This window comes from Protopterus annectens, chromosome 3.part1, assembly GCF_019279795.1.
Source record: "Protopterus annectens isolate FY-2018-M chromosome 3.part1, PAN1.0, whole genome shotgun sequence".
NCBI lineage: Eukaryota > Metazoa > Chordata > Ceratodontiformes > Protopteridae > Protopterus > Protopterus annectens.
In genome coordinates this window covers 1,690,962,055-1,690,984,790 of record NC_056732.1, presented here as the reverse complement: position 1 = coordinate 1,690,984,790, position 22,736 = coordinate 1,690,962,055, and positions in this window count along the sequence as shown.

Below are 22,736 nucleotides of genomic sequence, written 5' to 3'. Positions count from 1 at the left end.
TAGACACAGACATCTGGAGTGACATTTTTCCTCTAAAAGCACAATTGAAATTTCACCAATACCTATTTGCAGACAACACTAGTTTGCAGTGACAACCACTGTCCCCAGAGTTGCAATCCAGATACTCTTGACATTGCTTTAAATTCTCACTCCAACTGTCTAATCAGTAAAAAGGGTCTGTTGCCATGGATATGAACTTTCCCACCATTTTTGTTACCAGCTTGGTGGATATGGGCATCCTGAGGCAATGTACAAATTGCCTTTTGTTTACTGACAACTGGTTAATTCTCAAAACAAACTGATATGGTATATGTAAGATATATTTACACAATGTCACTGGAGGCAAAGCTCTCACATAAAAGTACTCCTAATGTCAATAACATTGCCAGTAGTACACACGTTGCACTCATCACACACAATTCAAAGCAGACATATAGACCCATATATGCTGAGGCACTTAAACGTAACCTTCCTAAATGAAGTACACATAACAAATACCCTCAGCAGCCCAGAATGCATGCTTTCAGAACAACACCACATATGTGAACTATGTGCCCTTAGTAGCCTTTATCCTAGACATATCCCTGTTGTTATGGATTAAAAACTGGATATTAAACACCAGCTTACAACAGTGATAATATAACATGCAATGACTTGACCCTAACACAAGCATAGCTGTATCTGAAAAAAAATACAGCCAGTAGTCCACAGTTCAAATGCATGTGTCCAACTCGTAAGAAGAATAATTAACAGGTGCAGTAGTATCGAACTATCAGCCACAGGACTTCCTAAGCATAGCAACAATATAAAATAAAACACACAGAGCATAACCATGCATTGCAACAATTTTACATACATTTTGATTTGTCCACCATTGCAGTAGCACATTTCAGTGGGTATTCTTCTGTAAAAAAATATATAAACTGTTTTTTTCTGGTAGGCTACTAAAGTCTGTAGATATGTGCTGCACCGGACCCATTAAATATATTTCTTATGACTTTTATGAATTGTGTTAAACAATGCAAGTAGCTAGCACAAGGAAACTACAAATCAACATTGTACAAAGATGAAGCTGCATGAATCAAGACACATCTTTAAATAATATGAAAGACTTCTGTACATCAAGAGCAATTGTCAAAACAAATGTTCCTTGCAACACATGGGGAAAAAAGTAATCTTCCATTGAACGTTGGAGATCCCTACATAACATTGATCTTATCAGGTGTGTAGATAAACTCCTCTGGGCATGTTGACTATGCTAATTAACTCTCATCTCATTATACTTTGTGAATCACTCAAACTGTGCAATGGATAAACAAGGTAAACATTGTAACTGAGTGCATACAATGCCACTAGCATGCCTAAGCAATACAGGAATGGGGACTAAAAATTTGGTGAACTAATAGCTTCCAAGTGTACCTTATTAGGAGTAGCCATCAAGCAATAATGTGTTAAGGATCCATGCTCATAAAACTCGCACTTTAGAAGGGTGTGTCACACAGATAACTGTTATAAATATGCACAATGGAGAGAAGGACTGATGTGTGAGAAAGTACTGACCATGTCATCTAAAATCTGTGTGAGGTGCTTGTGCACAAACTCTAGAAGTGGGTGGTGATTACCAATAATGAGAATGATGTCTCTAACCATCTGAAGTTGGAATACCTACTGAACATATTTTCACAACAGAAAACAGTGGGATGGAGCTATACCTTGCCTTAACACATTAAATGGATAAATATAACACAATTAATACTTTAAATAATTTATTATGAGTATGCTATCCACCCCTTGGTTGTACCATCTGCTTGATTTTCACTCTCATATCTGTCTTACCCTTCCATTATCACACTTTAATCTGTTCTAAAAAAATAATAAAAACACCCATTCCCAACTGATACATTGCAACATAAATTCCAATTTAAGAAGTAAAAATAATTGCTAGTGTAACCTAGAAGAACGTGTTAATGACATTAAGACTCTATTCCTGTGCAGGGGTTGAATCCTGGAAAGGTGATATTTTTGTTACATATGTGATTGTGCATTCATTTCCAGTGAAAAACTTCCAGGAAAGTGCTACCTGCCACAGGTGGTGCAAGTAGTACAAGAGGCGGGGAGGCAATGCTGGCAGGTTCTAATCTAGAACTGGTGGGTGTCTCTGCTGTTGATGCTGGTGCCAATGCTGCCACCTGTGAAGGTACAGCAGTCTGAGCTGTTAGGGTTGGTCTAGCTTCCTCTGCTGGTGGCCATGATGGAGCACTAGTGGAAAGTAAAATCACAATTTCAGAGAAAAAAATACTAAGGATAGAGAAATATGACTCAGTCATTGTCCACGCTGGTGTAAACGACCTGAGACGTACCTCCTTGGACTACATGAAAAGAGACATTGAGGAGCTCTCTGATTATGTAGCCCAGGCAGGTATGACCCTGACCTTGAGCAGTATCCTATCTTCACCAAGAATGATGCCACAATACAGAGATAAGATGATCAGCTTTAACAATTGGCTTAAACACTGGTGTCATTCAAAGGGGATCCAGTATCTGTCTGCCTGGGATGACATGCTGGACAAGCCACGCTGCTTCGCAAGGGACGGCTTGCACCTGTCACCCCTGGGATTCCGGATATTGGCAAAGGCTCTTGCCACCCCATAGTGCCTTTTTTAGGCAAGGCTCAAATTCTAAACCTACCACCCTAGAACACAAAAAGGAAAAAACTAAGGGTAATGCTGCTCAATGCCAGAAGTCTAAATCTCAAAATGCACGACTCGAGGCCCTTCTCAGTATGGAGAACATCGATGTCTGTGCTGTGACAGAAACCTGGTTCAAGGCTCCTGAGAGCACCCCAGCGCTATCAGGTTTTACCTCATATCATGCGTTCCGGCCCCAAAATCCGGACAATACCAAGAAAGGAGGGGTATCCATATTCATCAAGGACACCCACACCACAAGACTGGTGGCAATGCACGATGCATCGGAGACCATCCAGGTGCAATTAACCATAGGCAAGACTGCTCTGCAAATTGTAGCATGTTACAGGCCACCCTCACAAACTCAGGAAACTCACATGGCCTTCCTGAAAACACTAGAGGGATAAATGTATCACCAAACACCATCATACTAGGTGACTTCAATTACCCTAATATAGACTGGGAACACTACTCAAGCCCAAACACCCTAGCCCAAAAGTTCCTGGAATTCATAAACTCAAATGCCATGGAACAACTAGTCACCATCCCCACAAGAGGAGATAACATACTTGATCTCATCATCACGAACATGGGAGCACAATGTTCAACACCGGAAGTATACCCCTCACTGGTGAGATCAGATCACAAACTAATCTCGCTGGAGGTCCTCATCCCACTCCCACCTGAAATAAAAAAGACCACAGTAAAGAACTTCTCAAAAGCCGACTTCACACTTCTAAAGACTAGTGTGGTCTCCTTTCAGGCCCCCGAGCCGGTGGAAAACAATACTCAAGCTGCTGAATCACTTACAAACGCCTTCTACCAGCACCTGCAGGACTGCATGGATAAGGCAATCCCAAGCAAAACAAAGACTCTTTGTACCAAAGGCAAGCGTCCAGTCTGGTGGACCCCAGCCATAAACAAACTCTACAACAAAAGGAGGAAGCTACTACAAGATAGAGCAAAATCCTTAAAAGGTAAGACACCCTTGATCACTATAAGTTAAAACTAAGAGCTCTCATAAAATCATCCAAAGCAAATTTCGAGAGAAAAATAGCTAAAGACTCAAAAGACAATCATAAGGCCTTCTTTAGCTATGTTAGAAACCTAGGAGGAAACTCCCAGATATGCTCAGAACTAGTACAAAATGATGTGAAGATTACTGATCCTACAGACATTGCCAACATACTGGCTGACAGGTTCAGTGCAAACTTCTCTCCTCCCCAAAGGAGAGATATCTATACCAAATGAGTGCAGCCCCCCAAACATCTCCAGCGCCCAAGTGAGAACTGCTCTCTCCAAAGCAAAAACACAGCATCCATGGGACCTGATGGTGTCCCCGGCTGTGTGCTCCACGAACTCAATGAGGAATTAAACCCACAGCTAGGACAGCTGTTTAATCAAAGTCTTACCTCTGGATACGTGCCCAGGAGTGGCGCACTGCAACTGTGGTCCCACTTCACAAAGGCGGTGCCTCCACAGACCCTGGAAATTACCGGCCCATTAGCTTGACAAGCCTTATCTGCAAAGCCATGGAGAGGATCATAATGGACCTCATAAATAAAGACATAGGGAATTTGCAGACTTTGGATCCAACCCAGTTTGGCTTTGTCAAAGGCAGATCATGCCTTTTAAACTTGGTTGACTTATTTGAAACAGTCACCAAAGCCATTGATGAGGGAAAGGCAGTCCATACAGCCTACCTCGATCTGGCTAAGGCCTTGATACAATACCCCACTCGGGTATCATTGAAAAACTCATCAGCTTAAATGTTAACCCATACATCACAAGATGGGTTGCAAACTGGCTGAGTGACAGAACCCACAGGGTCAGAGTTGCTGGCGCCATGTCAGACTCAAAGCCTGTCACAAGTGGTGTCCCACAGGGCTCAGTCCTGGGCCCACTCTTGTTTGGCATCTACTTTTCAAGTACAAGCAAACACAGGAGGGTTATGGCTGACAAAGTTTGCAGATGACTGCAAACTGGGCCATAGTAGAAAACACATCTGACACAGATATCCTTCAGAAGGGTCTCACAGAAACGGATAACTGGTGCGAGAGCCACGGCCTAAAGTTAAATGCCAAAAAATGCATAGTCGTACCCTTCGGGAAAAACAAGGTTACCCCTAGCTACCAAATAGGTGGCAATCCACTGAGCACAGAAGAAGTTATCAGGGACCTGGGGACCCAGGTTGATAGTAGTCTGTCATTCGACACCCATGTAGCTAAAGTAGTTAGGAAGTCCTTCTACATTGCCCACCTTATCATGAAGGGATTCTCATCTAGATCAAGGGAGGTCATAGTCTCCCTTTACTCATCACTCATCAGACCAATGATTGAGTACAATGCCCCATTCAGAATGTATCTGACCCGACACTTGCAGCAGCTGGAGAGGCCACAAAAGTTCCTCACCAAAAGGATAAAGGGTCTCAAAAATCTGTCCTATGCTGCCCGACTGAAAGAACTCCAGCTCTATTCAGTCGCACCGCTTGCTCAGAGGTGACCTTTGCCTAACATACAAGGCCATGTCAAACCCAGATTTGATGAATATGCTTCACCTCAAAAATCTAGATCCATCAGAGCCACAAGGGCGCGAGACTTAAACCTCGACACAGCTATTAATAGGACGTGCTGGAGGGATAGATTCATCACCCAAAGACTCCCTATGCTGTGGAACAAAATCCCGGTACATGTGAGGCAGAGCACCTCGCTGGCCTTGTTCAAGAGAAATCTTGACCAATGGATGGGAGATCGCAGATATACCCCAGGAATTACCTCAGTGTCACTGCTCGACAGAGGCACAGCAAAATAATGGGTATAGTTCCCCATACTAAAGGGGTGGCGTAAGCCACAAAACAATGGGCTAGGCTTATAAATGCCCTCGGGCAGATAGCCTAGTATGAACCTATGAACCTATGAACCTATAAGAAAAAGAGGGTGAGAACTGAGAAATAGCATCAAAATTAGTATAATGAGCTCTTTAATATTAGGTCACAGTTATTACTTCTGACTCCAACTTTCCTTTCTCTCACAAAAAGGAAAAAAGGACACCTGTCCCAGAAAAAAAATGCAACCAATACATAACTCTTCACTTTTCCTGTGTGTGTATGTGTGTGTGTGTGTGTGTGTGGGGGGGGGGGGTTAAATATCTGATTTGGTTCAGCTGGCCACACAACATTCATAGATTATTTACAGTGTACCCATCCAAAAATGTCCAACTTATATGTACTATACATTGTTAGCTTATGAAGAAGTGGATTGATATGGTCCTATCCCACCTCTATCTTGATCATTCTTGAATTACTCACCTGGTATCTTACCTCCTGTTTCCTCCCCATTTTCATCTTTGCCCTATCATCCCATTTCCCACCTTTAATTTGGTCAAAAAATAGATGAACACACTAATTTTACTGATGACTGCAAACTAGGAGTGACCATTGAAACTGCTAGTGATGTCAACATCCTGCAAGAAGGTTTTATGCAGACTAATGACTGGTGCCAAAATCATGGCCTTAAACTTAATGCAAAAAAATGCATTATCATCCCCTTCAGCAAGGGTGATGCTCCTGCAGGCTACCACCTCAATAGCAATAGCCTAAGCACACAGTCAGTGGTGAGAGATCTGGGCACACAGGTTGACAGCAACTTTAACTTATATCACCATGTCTCCACGTCGGTAAGAAGGGCATTTTATATTGCTCATATCATAAGTAAGGGCATTGTCTCCAGACAAAAAAGAGGTTATAACCCCCCTGTACTCATCCCTCATCAGGCCAATAATAGAGTGCAACACTCCCTTTGGCATGTTCCTTTCCAATCATCTGCAGCAATTGGACTGACACAAAGTTTCCTTACAAAGAAAATTCAAGGTCTTCATGATCTCTCTTATGTGGACAGATTGAAATCATTGTCACTTTACTCTGTGTCATACATACTGCTCATAGGCGACCTGTGCCTTGCATACAGACCCAGCTTTAATGGACATGCAGCACATTCACAAGTCAAATGGCACACTGGTCACTTGCTCAAAGGACCTTAACCTGGTACGTGATATCAAGAGAACTTGCCTGAGAGACAGATTTGTCTCACAGAGGTTGCCCCACTTTTGTAACAAACTTCCTATTCATGTTAAACAAAGCCCCTTGTTGGCCCTATTTAAGCATAATTTGGATGACTGGATGGGTAACTGGAAATCCACCCCAGGGGTACCACATGTGTCCCTCTTGGACAGGGGCAATAGGTGCTGATTTTAGTGTCTGCTTGAACCAGATACCCTTGGAAACACGGGTTGAACTTGGCTAGCCTTGTAAGGGCCCTGCGGCCATTAGCCTAGTAACATCCCATGATCCTATACACATGGCTGTAAATAGCTTATGAACAAAAATATCCATTTCTGTCCTCATCATTTGCACAATACCTGGCATTAGGCAGCAGAGCCTAATGCAGGTTCTCATCGTAAGGCAACAACTGAGAAAATTTATAGCCATGCACTATAACTTTACCATCTGTAGCACAGATAAACCCAACACTATTGCATGTCAGTAAGCAATCCTGAAACAATGAAAATAAGTTATCAGTACCCTCTGTGATGTGTACATGCTTTCATGGCACAAACTACAAATGATATGTGAAGTCCATTCCAGTGCTCTCCATGCAGTATTGTACATCACTGAGTGTGGTATGTTGTCTCACATTTTTTTCTCATTATGCAAAGGTCTGACATTCTACAGTTTGTAAAAAATAATTGCCAACTTGAAATAATGACTTGAACTGATGTGAGGTGAGAAATTCTACTTGGTTGTGACACTTTCACAGGTGGAGAGTTTTGAGCCCCTTGTGTTGTATTCTCTTGTAAGGAAGGCCATATGCATTCTCAAACACTGGTAAGGGTACCCCTCAATTGTGTGCTTTCTGGCAATTGTTGTATAGAACATTTGCATAATGATAACTCAGAAATACATGATGACATCCCTTTCATTTTTCCCTCATGTCACACATTCATCTGTTATTTCTCACTGATAAACACATACAGACAGACAGAAATACTTGCAACACTGGACACTGCAATGGTATGGAGAAAATCAATGTGAGATACATGGGTTACACTCCAGTGTGTTATATACGTGCCTGTCACCCACCACCATCCCTCTTAATCCCTATGCCATCACATTCATAATTTCCCTTTTGAACAGTTTTTTCATCTGTGACTTGTCAGACACATGACAGTGCAAGCCCCTCTGTGTCTTCACCTGATAAAGCATTGACATGGAGCAAAATACTTACTCCATCATGACATCTGTCCAAGTGATGTGTACTTTGCATCACTCTTACACACATGTAGTATATAGTTCTCTTCCATGATATCTTATCTGAAGTAACATATGAATCACATCAGACAGATGGATAGCATAAGACCTTGAATAGTACAACTAATTATCCTTTCTATGTTTAACATTGCATCATGCTTGGCATCATGCAGCATCGTTGCTCATATTTAGGTAATGGTAAAACTAATTAAACTTTCCCTTCAGCCACATTGATGTGGTTATTGTTGTGTGAATGTGCTTGGCCTCAATGTGTGAGAAAAGCAATATGTAAATAAGCATGCATAGACAGTTATAAATGTAATAGCTCTAATGGTTCAGTGCATTCCTGATGTGGTGTTCAAACTGTCAGTCGAGAATGTGCAGTGATGTGATCCATTAAGTGCCTCTATCTGTGTGGCATTGCTTATACTTTCCCTTCAAATTAATGTTTTCTGACAAATGCAGTATGACCATTTCTTTGGTGTCAATAACTAGTGTGGAAATCAAGACAATGTGAGTTAGGCAGGCAGGAGTTCAAATCCAATGATGAGTGCATTGTATCAGTGTTTAAAATGCAAAATTGGTGACCTGCAGTAATGCTTAAGTGAATAGTTGTGAACTGAGAAATTCTACTTGGTTGTGGCACTTTCACAGGTATAAGGTTTTGATGGCCTGAAGATTTGCTCCTTTTTTACCCATTTACACATACTGGTGATGGTATTCCTTCAAGCATATATTACTGACAACTGGCGTTATGACTTCATATGTGGCATCAGTAGCTACTGCACAAATCAAGAAAATGTGAGTTAGGCAGGCAGGAGTTCAATTCCAGTGAGGTGTATATTGTATCAGTGTGTAAAAAGCAATTGATGACTTGAAATAATGACTTATTGAACTGATGTGAGGTGAGAAATTCTACTTGGTTGTGACACTTTCACAGGTGGAGGGTTTTGATTCCCCCTTATGTTGTACTCCCTTTAAGGAAGGCCATATGTATTCACAAACACTGGTGACAGTATCCACTCAAATGTGTGCTGTCTGACAATTGTATAAATTCTAGAGTGGCATAATTTGATACTGCATAAGCCAAGAGACTATGACTTAAACAGGAAGTAATTTGAATCAAGTGCAGCATACATTATCTCGGTGTATAAAAAGCAATTGATGACATAAAACAGTGGTTTCCTAATTAGATGTGATGTGAGAAAGTTTACTGATATTTGAAAGGTGGTGGATTTTCATCCCCTAAGTGCTGTATTCCTTGTAAGCATACCTGATTTCATAATGTACATTTTATATATTCCATTATCTGACAGCTAGCATAAAGCCGCATTGCTGTTCAGTTTTTTGAAATAGTATAATTTCTAATGCTGTGGCAAAAAGTGATGAAAACTGGTCTTAAGTTGGATAGATATGTTAACTGACATGCTACAGACCATAGCTTCAGTGCACAAAGAAGGACATCAATATTGATACAGGCATAAGTAGACTGTGTCAATGGTTACAGCTTCCAGAGTTCAATGTACTTCTGTTGTAATATTCAAATTGTCACTAAGGTATGGTGAAACTTGTCATCCACTGATTATTGGTGTCTGTTTTATAATCCTTATTTGTCAGTTTTCCATAATACTGTCACACTCTCTGCAATTGTGTGTTTTCTAACAACTGTTGTAAAATTAGTTCTGTGGCATTAGCATCTGGTACACAAGTCAAGAGTTTGTGTGTTAAATAGGCAGCAAATACTGTTCGGTGTAAACTGTAGCAGTGTGCAAACCAATTTTTTGATATGCAATGCTGATTTAGTGATCGGATGCGGGGTAACAAATTTTGATTGGATATGACACTTTCACAGGTGGAGAGGTTTGATCTTCTAAGTCCCGTATTCACTTTTAACCATGATCATGGAGAAGGATTACAGCATCCGAGTTATTTAAAACAAATCAAGAAGTTCTAATTTCAAGAGCAAAAGGAAAACTTGAGTAAACTAAAAAGGGTCTAGATTGGATTAATGTTCTATTTGGGACATAAGTATTAAATACCCTCATTGGTTCCTCTCTACTGATCTACTGATCCTGGGGTACAACAGGCTAATGAAGAGTGTCCTCTCTGAGTGGATTCCTTGGACAATTTGAATGTGATAATGTCTTATTTTAAGCAACAAACTGCACATACACTTATTTGAAAGCAATAAATGTGAATAAGTTGAGAGGTACAGCAAGCATGTATCTATGTATGTATATAATCAAAGTTTTATACCATTGTAAACAAAAGTAATTCTCAAAGTTCTGCAATAAAAAATGCAAATGATGCTTCTGACATCAGTTTGAAATGTACCCCTTCCTCTTGTAAATTATCCAGAAAATAAAAGAAGAAATAGAGTCATATATTAAAAAAGTACATCATATCTTGTCCCTAACTCTCTCCTCAATATTGTCCTCTGACATTAGAAATCCTTCAGAAGGATCAGTTATTGTAGTTTATTGTCAGTGTCAGTAGGCCTTAATAGGTGGAGGGCCTGTCTGTGGGATTGTATTAATGGAAACGTTTTCTGATTAGTATGGTGGGTGGGTTTAGTATAATGGTTAAGGTTTTTCACCTCACAAACAAAAGGTACAGGGTTTGATTCTGATCTGATGTTACTAGCTAGGCTTAAAATAGCCCTTTAAGGCAGTTAACCTAGTATTCTCTTATGAACCTATAGCTGAACTTGGTAACTGAATTACCTCCATTTTAATGGAAGGAAGGCACTACAGATACAAACTCCCAAAATATTTTAAAATGTACTTTGTACCTGTCTTTTGTTACTGCTTAAGTGAAGATGAAATCACTTGTCACACTTAATTCATAAATGAAGCTTCCTGGGCATGATGGCTTATAGAGTTTTTGCTAATCAAGTCAGTAGAATCTCATTGTCAATATACATAAATACATGCTATGATTCACACATCAGTGGGTCGTTCTTGGTAACACACAACAAACAATATACATCAGCAGGCTTTTCACTGAATATGCATCTTCTTATTTCTATGATACAAGACATGCCATGGCAGAACTACTTTTAGGTCTGAACTGCATCTTGGTGTAACAAGGGGTAGTTATCAAGCAGAGTCTATGTTTTTTTTATTACTTACTCAAAGAGGAAGGTCCATTTTGACAGAGGCAGTACATGAACACTGGCTGGGTTAGTCCTTCTGGGCAGTATCAGCTTGTATACAAGGAAGAGGGAGTAATGCTCCAACAAACTATTATATATGCATTGTAAAATGGTAATAATTTTGAGTAATTAGTCATACAGCTAAATAAACTTTATAAGAATAACCAAGATGGAACACATAGCATTGTTATGCTTTATCTAACAGAGACATACATTAAAAAAAACATTACAAATAAAGCATGACATCTCTGTATTGTGCTATGTGTTGCAGGGCAATACTGCTGTCTGCTAATCCTTTTCTTATATTAGTTCTGTTTCACATTATCATGGTTGGCAAATGTTTTCGACTGATGTTTATTGATATTACATTATTATTTTAGCTATCAGAATCTAAGATATTTTGATCAGGTATGAAATTGTTAGGTGCTTTGGGGTGTATGTACGCCTTATTAATGGATGCCTGACTACAGGGAGAGAGAAAATACTTTTTCCACCTTTATGTGGATTTGTAATAACCCAGCGTACTTACAATTATTTATAGTTAATTTGCTTAAAGTTGGCAGGAGATTTATTCCGTTTTATTTGTACAGTAGGCTAGATGAATATCAAGATAATTTAATATGGCTGAAACATAAAAGAAATGTGAATTACAGGGGTGAAAAACTAAAAAAGGATGAACATTATTATTATTATACATTTGTTGGTGCCCCAAGCATTGTACAACTTTTGGTGTCTTTAGCAAATCTGCTGGACTGTATTTATGTAATACAACATTCTAGGTATGAGTTCAGTATCATGAGATAACTATGTAAGGAATCTTTAGTCACCCACTAAGTAACTTGTTACCCAGTCAACAAGCAAGTGGAGACTGAGGGAATCAAACCTAAAGCTACTGGATGAAGCACAGTTTTAGTATTTTTTTTTGTTTGTGTCCCTTGACTAGAACTCCACAGAAGATTTAACACAATAATTTGGAGATTTTGATTTATTTAGGGAATCTCACTCTCTCTGTGTCTCACCCTCTGTTTCCTGAATCATATTTCCTGAAATTCTATTCTGTTCATGAAAATATGCCTTCCAGGTTTTGACAATTTTGGTTTCCTGATTAGCTTTATGATTTACCAGAAATTTGCAGTTGCAATGGCAGTTAAAGGAGACTGAATTATGCTCTTTGCTTCCATCACTTCTTCCTGTGAGCTTTTAGTACTCACAGCTCTGTGGCTTCAAAGTTATTTGTCACAGTGGGCGAAACTTGTTAAGGAATGTAGAGAAGCATTGGAGTTTGCTACTATTATAAGAGCATCAGTAAATTCACAAATACAAATAAAAATAATGAAATAAAATAAAATTAAAATGAAATAAAGTAGAAGTGCAGTATATCACTATATCACAGCCCTTCTTACAGGAGTTTTGCTGCCCTTGTTCTAATGTTTTGTTGCTCTAAGTAGTTAATTTTTAAAATTTTACTTTGTGATGTCAAATCAGCATAAGCACTGCCAAAATTCACACTGTTCATAGCACTGTCTGCAGGATAATGGTGCATACATGTTGTCATGTACACAGCGATGTGCACATAAAGTTCACTAGGAAGACGTATCAGGATCATACTACGTGCAAGACTAGTTGTAACATGCAATGCAAGAAACTTCCACTTACAATGGTATTACATGCATACATATATATAATTATATAAGCAAATCACCAACAGTGAAAAGCATAAATGCACAAAGTTGAACATGTTTTTCTGAATCACAAAACAGATGATCTGTGAAATTAGCTCTACCACAAGCCCTCCGGGGGAGCAAGCAATCTACTGGCATCTTTTTTAGTCAAGTAAATGGGATTCCATCTCATTTTGTCACTCAATCTCAAGTCAAGCAAACACCTTTTGACATTTTATTTACTGCACACACAACATATATATCTGTGTGTGTGTGTGTGTGTGTGTGTGTGTGTGTGTGTGTGTGTGTGTGTGTGTGTGTGTGTGTGTGTGTGTAGTATATCATGTCAAAAGTCATTTACTTGACTTGAAACGTGTTGGAGTTTATGCATTTGGGGTTTGATTTTATGTATATATATATATATATATATATATATATATATATATATATATATATACACATATATATAAATATATAGATCTATTAATTCTCATCTTATGGGCACAACGTTGATATTCAGAATATCAGAGTACTAATCTCAAAGCACGTAATGTTGACACTTTGTATGCATACTCCAAGGATAACCTTGGAGTGGGCTAAACCAATAGCAAGTATTTTTTGCAGGAGAGGAAGCCCCTTGTACCCCCATATGGAGGACTGCCCCTCACCCTCTGCTAATTATTTATTCTAACTTTGAGACTGAACAAATAATAGGGAAATAGAACATTGTCCTACCTGGGAATTCTTGATCTTTTGCACACGTCAACCAATCAGCTGTCAACGTTGTGTCTGCTCAGTGACAAATTATACACATGCACACACACATACACATATAGATAGATAAATATATATCTGTCTATATGTATATATCAATATAGCTTTCTCTATACAGAGAAATATATAGATATATTGATATATATCTAAGTCATAGTTATTGACCACTCTGGTTAGCAAAGAATGCATAGTTTACTTATTCTAGTGACCTTTGTCCACATGTAATTTGCCCTAAATGGGTAAATCATGCCATTTATGAGTAAACCATGTAATGCACAAAAACAGTGATGTGTTTGGTTGCATTGCCAACTACAGTCTGCTTATCAGTATTGCTGAGTTTAAAAAGTGATGATGAACTTTGTCTAAATGGGCAAAGCCTAGATGGGTAACTGACGGCATGCATAGACAAACCATAACTGTGTCCATGGATGAGCAGTGGCTATTGTTCTTAGCTTACCTAAAAAAAAATCTGTTTCTAATAAATGTGATTGTATAGTAAAACAATGTCTCATTGTTGTTGTTTCGCCCGTGGAATGTAAGCAGAGTGATCTATAGTAACGTATACAAGCACGAGCCCACTGATCAGTTTGCTAACATGATTTCATGAGAGGGATATTTGCCATATATTTTAAGGTTTAGTTTTGTAAGGTAAATAATGTCATTAATGGTGAATCTATGCTTCATATTACATAAGTTGTGTAATATGATTTAGACCCAACATGACCTTCATCTGAGCATGGCCTGCCTGTGTGATGAATAAATTACTGTTTTATATGGATGCTGTCACTTGGTGGGTAGTGCTAATATTACATCCCCTCCCTTGAAAGGTACACCAGTGCTCATTGTATTCATGACAAGCAGTAATTACTAATCAAGGCATGTTATCCATTTCCCTGCAGCATAAGTAACACTTGACTTCCAAGGAGCATCCCATAGTATTTTACATAATTCAGATGAGTAATCATTGGCCAAGGATTACCACTTTTTTTTACAACGGGCTGAATCTGCTATGCAATCACTTTGATTTGCCAGAATGTTCTTCAATGTGCTATTTTATTTATTTATTTTGCACTTATTAACATGTCCATAGACCATCTTCAGCCATGACCTGAGCCGGAAGGGCAAGAATAAATACAATATATAGAGACATTTTAATACGGCCAATCAACTGGCATGTTTTTGGAAGGTTGAAGAAATCATAATGAATTCCCACAGGGACACTAAAAACATGCCGACCGTACATGGTGATCAGAAGTTAGAATAGAACCCTGCTTCTTGAAGCAGATATCCTGCCACAGCTCTGAAATGCGACACTGCCCACTATTTATACAGCTAAGTGAAAAAGTGTTAGATGTCTTTATAAGGTAGAAGGCTACAGAAAATCCAAATTCCGGTAACTGCCTACTGGTAGAGGAATCAGCTTTGGGGGACTGTAAGATGTCACTGTCAGTCTGCCCTCATCATAGGGGGAGAGAGAGAGAGAGAGAAGGCGTATGTATCCTGGGGTCACATGCACCATTAATGAATCTTCTTTGGAAATGTGGCAACCAGACAACTCCTAAATTCTCAATGGGGGAGGGTTACTTGTCTGGATAATAATTTGCATGAATGAGCAATGTCCTCACAGTCTGCCTGTAACACATTACTCCTTAGGACTGCTGCCATGATACACATAGTGTAGCCTAAGAGTAGGACTTCTGTCATGATACACATAGTGTAGCATAGGTATAGGACTACTGTCATGATACACATGGTGCAACCAAGGCGTAGGACTGCTATTATGATACACTTAGTGTAGCCTAGGTATAGGACTGCTGCCATGATACACATAGTGTAGCCAAGACGTAACACTGCTATCATGATACACAGAGTGTAGCCTAGGCAGAGGACTGCTGCCATTATACAGATAATGTAGCCAAGGTGTAGGACTGCTGTCATGATACACATAGTGTAGTAAAGGCATATGACTGCTGTCATAGTACAGCCTAGGCATAGAACTGCTGTTATAATACACACAATGTAGCCTAGATATAGCACTGCTGTCATGATGCACTTACTGTAGCCTAGGCGAAGGACTGCTGTCATATGCACATAGTATACCCAAGGTGTAGGACTGCTGTCATGATACACATGGTGTTGCCAAGGCATAGGACTGCTGTCATGATACACATACTGTACCTAGGCATAGGATTGCTGTCATGGTACATATAGTGTCACCTAGGCATAGGATTGCTTTCATGATACACATAGTGTAGCCAAGGCATAGGACTGCTGTCATGGTACACATAGTGTAGCAAAGGCATATGACTGCTGTCATAGTACAGCCTAGGCATACAACTGCTGTTATAATACACACAATTAGCCTAGATATAGCACTGCTGTCATGATACACTTACTGTAGCCTAGGCGAAGGACTGCTGTCATATGCACATAGTGTAGCCTAGGCATAGGACTGCTGTCAAGATACTCATAGAGTAGCCTAGGCATAGTGCTGCTGTCATGATACACATAATGCACCCAAGATGTAGGACTCCTGTCATGATACATAGTGTAGCCAAGGCATAGAACTGCTGTCATGATACATGTACTGTACCTAGGCATAGGATTGCTGTCATGATACACATAGTGTTGCCTAGGCATAGGACTACTGTCATGATGCACATAGTGTAGCCAAGGCATAGAACTGCTGTCATAATACACATAATATTAACCAAGCATAGAACTGCTGTCATGAAACATACAATGTAGCCTAGTCACAGACCTGCTGTCATGATACACTTAGTGTCACCTAGGCTTAGGACTGCAGTCATGATACACACAGTGTAGCCTAGGTGTTGGACTGCTGTCATGATGCAAATAGTTTAGCCTAGGCATAGGACTGCTGCCATGATACACATAGTGTAGCTAAGGCATAGGACTGCTGGCATGATACACATAGCGCAGCCTAGGCATAGGACTGCTGTCATGATACACTTAGTGCAGCTTAAGAGTAGGACTTCTGTCATGATACACATAGTGTAGCCTAGGCATAGGACTGCTGTCATGATATACATAGTGTAGCCTAGGCATAGGACTGCTGTCATGATACACATACTGTAGCCTAGGCATAAGACTGCTGTCATGATGCACTTAGTGTAGCCTATTGTAGGACTACTGTCGTGATATGGTTCCCTTTCACAAGCTCAAGTTACTGAAAGCTCGGAATTCATAAGCCCGAGCCCAGAATCTCGGGTTTCAGTAACTCGAAATTGTGAAGGGGAGATAAGCAAAAGAAAAAAAGAAAGTTTACTTACATGTATGCAGAGGGCCGAGTCCCCCTGCACTCTCCCTGCTTAAATATACCAGCTCCGTGACCGCACTATAGCGGAGGAAAGGAAATTCTCCCGTTGTGTGCTTCTGTATACAGCGCAGAAGGGGAGATTTCCCTCATTCCCATTGTAGTGCGATCTTGGAGTTGGTATATTTAAGTAGGGGGTGTGGGGGTGTAGGGGGGCTTGCCCCCCTGCAAAAACATTGTAAAGACATTTTTGAATGTCTTCTATGTCTGCTTTAGAATTTCGAGTTGCTGAAAACTCGAGATTCTGAGCTCGAGCTTATGAATTTTGAGCTTTCAGCAATTCGAAATTCTAAAGGGGAACCCATGATGCACATAGTGTAGCCTAGGCATATGATTGTAGTCATAGTGTAGCTTAGGCATAGAACTGCTGTTATGATACACACAATGTAGCCTAGGCATAGAACTGCTGTCATGATACACATAGTGTAGCCAAGGCATAGGACTGCTGTCATGATACACATACTGTAGCCTAGGCATAAGACTGCTGTCATGATGCACTTAGTGTAGCCTAAGAGTAGGACTTCTGTCATGATACACATAGTGTAGCCTAGGTATAGGACTGCTGTCATGATACACTTGGTGCAACCAAGGCATAGCACTGCTATCATGTTACACTTAGTGTAGCCTAGGCATAGGACTGCTGGCATGATACACATAATGTAGCCAAGGCATAGGACTGCTATCATAATTCACATAGTTTATCCCAGGCATAGGACTGCTGTCATGATACACACTGTGTAGCCTAGGTATTGGACTGTTGTCATGATACACACAATGTAGCCAAAACGTAGGACTGCTGTCATGATACACAGAGTGTAGCCTAGGCGTAGGACTGCTGCCATGATACACATAGTGTAGCCAAGGGGTAGGACTGCTGTCATGATACACATACTATAGCCTAGGCATAGGACTGCTGTCATGATACCCTTAGTGTAGGCTAAGAGTAGAACTTCTGTCATGATCTACATAGTGTAGCCTAGGCATAGGACTGCTGTCATGATACACACGGTGCAACCAAGGCATAGGACTGCTATCATGATACACAAACTGTAGCCTAGGCATAGGACTGCTGTCATGATACCCTTAGTGTAGGCTAAGAGTAGGACTTCTGTCATGATCCACATAGTGTAGCCTAGGCATAGGACTGCTGTCGTGATACACATGGTGCATCCAAGGTGTAGGACTGCTATCATGATACACTTAGTGTACCCTAGGCATAGGACTGCTGACATCATACACCTAGTATAGCCAAGGCGTAGGCCTGCTAACATGATACACATAGTGTAGCCAAGGAGTAAGATTGCTGTCATGGTGCACATAGTTTAGCCTAGGCATAGGACTACTGTCATGATACACACAGTGTAGCCAAGGTGTATGACTGCTGTCATGATACACATAGTGTAGCCTAGGCATAGCACTGCTGTCAAGATACACATAGTGCAGCCTAGGCATAGGGCTGCTGTCATGATAAGCATAGTGTAAAGTAGGCATAGGACTGCTGTCATGATACACATAATATAGCCCAGGCATACAACTGCTGTCATGATACACTTAGTGCAGCCTAGGCATAGGACTGCTGTCATGATAAGCATAGTGTAAAGTAGGAATATGACAGTTGTCATGATACACATAGTGTAGCCTAGGCATAAGATTGCTGTCATGATACACATAGTGTAGCCAAGGCATATGACTGCTGTCACGATACACATAGTTTACTTGGGTGTGTCACCTAAGAAGTTGACCCATTACTGTCTGGTTGTATTTCTACTGCGGCAGTAGCTACAGCCAGCTAGGATAGGGGAATAATCAGGAGTGAACTGGGTGATCAGGAAGACATAGCTGGGCAGGTAGGGAGGACCAGAAAAATCAATCTAATTGGAATAGTATTTTTATTCTGCTAGGCACAGGTGGCATAAATGCATTACGTAACAGCTTTATATGCATGCAGAGACAGCGTGAAGGGAGGACAGTCATACACCGGTATGGAAAGTAGGAGGAAACATTTCCATAAGCCACCACCTATCACTGATATTCAAACCAACAGGAATGATGCAAGGCATTATGCCCTCAAACCAATAGGAATGATGCAAGGCATTATGCCCTCAAACCAATAGGAATGATTCATAGATTCATAGGAGTTTACTAGGGCTAACAACCACATGGGCCTTTTTAAGCCTAGCCATGCATCCCAAATGTCTGACAAGTTCTGGTGCCCTTGATAAATGTAAGCAGGGGCTTGGGAGATGAACCACTTACAGGCTGCCTGTGCCCATTAGAGACAGAGGTCCCAAACGAAGGATGAATTTCCTGTTCCCATCTAAAAGTCCAAGTTACACTTGAACTGGGTTTGAGAGGACTGCATCACATGGATGTGGAGCCTGTTCCAGAGAAGGTGTAGTCTCTGGGATATGTCTCTCCCGCAGGTCCTAGTTATATCAAGGCAAAGTTTAAGTCTTTAGAAGAGGTAATTCTGCTTCTATCTGTATGCAGGAGGTCTATTAGAGTGGGATCTGACAATGCCTTCTACGCCAGGCATAGATCTTCCCTCAACAGACTGTAGGAGACAGAATACAGGGATAGGGCCTTGAAGTGATCTGCACAGGACATGTTTATTATGCCCTGTATTCTTTTAGTGAAGAATCTCTGTGGACATTCCAATTGTTGGATATGCCTGGTTAGGTACATAACAAAGGGGAGCACTGTACTCAACGTCAGGTCTGATGAATGCCGAATACAGTGCAATCATGACTTCCTTGGACCTAGATGCAATACCTTTGTTTATAAGTTGCACAACATAAAATGAATTCCTCACCACAGTAGACATGTGATGGTCAAATTACTATTTGTGTGTGTCCCCAAGTCCCAGACTACTGGGTCAGCTCTTAAGGGTGTTGATAGTTACCAGGGATGGATGACTTCCCGAAGGATACTATTAAGAATTTCTTGGCATTTAGTTTTAGTTTATGCCTTTGACACCAGCTGTCTGTCTGTGTCAGCCCTTCCTAGAGAACATCTCTGTCGGTGGAGGATTCAATGACAACTCCTAATTTGCAATCATCTACAAATTTAGCCAACCAGACTCCAGTGACATTGGCCTTGGCTTCAGAAAAGTAAATGCCAAAAACAAGCGGTCCCAGGACCAATCCCTGAGGAATTCCGCTTATGAATGGCCTCTTTTTAGAGGTGGATTCCTCTGACATAAGGGTCTGTACCTAACTTACTGAGTTTGTCAACAATGCCCAAGTAGGTTACTGTGTCAAATGCCTTGGCCAGCTCGAGGTAGGTAGTGTGAACCATTTTGCCTGTGTCCATTATTTTCAGGACCTTCTCAAAGACCAGGTTGAGCAGGCATGACCTGCTCTTGGTGAAACCAAATTAGGTTGGGTTGAGTGTCTGGAGATTTCCTATGTCATTACTGATCATTTCCATGACAATTCTTTCCATGGCCTTTGCCTACGAGACTAGGGAGACATACAGGTCTGTAGTTTCCTGGGCCTGTACATGGCCCACCTTTGTGCAGAGGGATGATTGTTCTCCATTCACAGGGCACAAAGCCTGTTTGGAGGCTACAGTTAAATAGCAATTCCAGCCTATCTGATAGGTCATGTTTCATTCTACTTAGAAGGCATTCTGGGTTATTGTCTGGGTCCCCTGATGCAGTGTTCTTGGTCTTAGAGAATTAAGGATCTGTTCCCTAGCGATAGCATGGGGAAGTTATAGTTGATGGTACTTTAATCATTGTACATCTGCCAGGCATCCAGGCATCCTGTTAACTGTTTGCAAAACTTATTCATGTTCTGACTGCATCTGTAAGCATTCCTGTTGCATGTTACTGCTCTTAGAAAACTTTAGAGGCTGGACTTTATAATTGCTATTATAGAAGGCTAAGTGAATGCAGTTCATGTTGCTGTTAGTTCATACTGAATAACATAGCTGTAGAATTATTGTCTTAGAACAGCCATACTTCCTTTGCTTTGTGCAATATATCCTGTGTGTATTCACCCCTAAATCATACAACTGTTATCAGCTGACTTAGAGGCTGCATGTTAATGCTGATAATCTGTAGTTTTAGCTGCATGTTAATGCTATTAGTCTGTGGTCTTACAAAGCTGATAAACAATGTATAAAATATAACCAATTTTACTCTTTAACTCTATACGTTGCATGCTCTCCACTTCACATTCTTGTAACCTTTGCATTAATGCAAGGCATTATGCCCTGAACAGGAGAGCACTCCAGGATGCAGTTGAGGAGTTACAGGAGAGGGTGCAGGAAGCAGTTGGAGGTCATTTGTTATTTATTTATTTATTTATTTTTACCAAGAAAGGCTGAATGGAGAATTGTATCCATTTTCAGTAGAGGCCTGGGGAGAAAACTTCCCCAAATAAAAGAACATAAAATGCATATACATAGGTGAAAGTTGACAACATATTACAATATACACAGATTAATGCAGATATTAATACACATGTAACGTAGAATAATACACATATATCATCACCAACACAAGCTAAATGCAATGTCATGTAGCACTGAAACATGTTGACATGTTAGAAGTGTGACAGGTTATTACTCACTCATAAAGCAAATATCAGAGTGGAAAATTCAGACGGTGGATAAAGAGAGGAAGAGATGGGGGTGTGAGACATAAGTATTTGTTAGAGATAATAATTGGAGTAGATATGGAGGTAGGAGAAATAATGAGTACAAGCAAGATTAAGAGTAAGAGAAATAAATACAAGGAAAAGGAGAGATAGTAAGTATATAGGTAATAGAGGAGAAGAGCTGACATTTTAGCCATGAGAGCAGCAAGTGCAAAGCCAGGAATCAGGAAGGAATTTTTTAGTTGCATCTTAAATAACTGAATGTTATGTATTGCCTTGACTGGCACAGGGATCATATTCCAGACTTTTGCTATACAGTGCGAGTACAGACTTTGACCACAGTTCTTCTGAGGCTTATAGACAGATGTCCAGCAGATTTTTGTCAGAAGATCGAAAGTGACATCTTGGGAGGTAGTGGTGGAGAATTGTAAAACTGGACAGGAAGTTGGATTAAATATAATTTTCTGTGTTAAGAAAAGTTGGGTACAGTTTAGTTGGTGGGATACTTCTAGCCAAATTAGAGTTTTATTGCAGAAGAGTGATGCATTCTGTGATTTGTATGAACTGCAAATCTAGCTACCTTGTTGTAACACTATTCAAGTTTTGATTTTAGCGTGGCCTGAAGGTTAGTCAAGGTGGGAGTCTGCAGAACCATATAATAGAGAGGGGAGTAGGTCTGTAGTGGTAAGAGTGACTCTGGTGGAAGCAGAAAGGAATTTATTGGCTCTGTGTGGCATTCCTATTTTTGTGATTTTTTTTTTTATATTACTCTGTATGTGAAGGTCATATTTGAGGTTGTCATCTACTGTAACCCCAAGTAGTTTTGTACAGGGTACTACTTCACTGATGTATTCTTTAGAGACGTGAACTTAAAGTTATTTTTCTTGGGGGTAAGTGATTTGGGGAAAAACAAAATAAATTTAGTTTTCTTAAGATTAGGAAGGAGCTGGTGGTTAAAAAGTCAGTTGTCAATAGAGCTGAAGGCACATTTTGTAATCTTTTATAAAATTTCCAGGTTGTCTGAGAGGCAGATAAAAGCAGAATCATCTGCATACTGTAGGGATTCTTGTTCTATAAAAGTATGAAGATTGTTTATGAAAATATCGACCAGAAGAGGGCAAAGTAAAGAGCCTTGAGGTACACCTGTAATGCTGCATAGATAAGGGGGAAGGGTAGAATTCCATGTGACTGCCTGGGAGCATTCTGACAAGTAA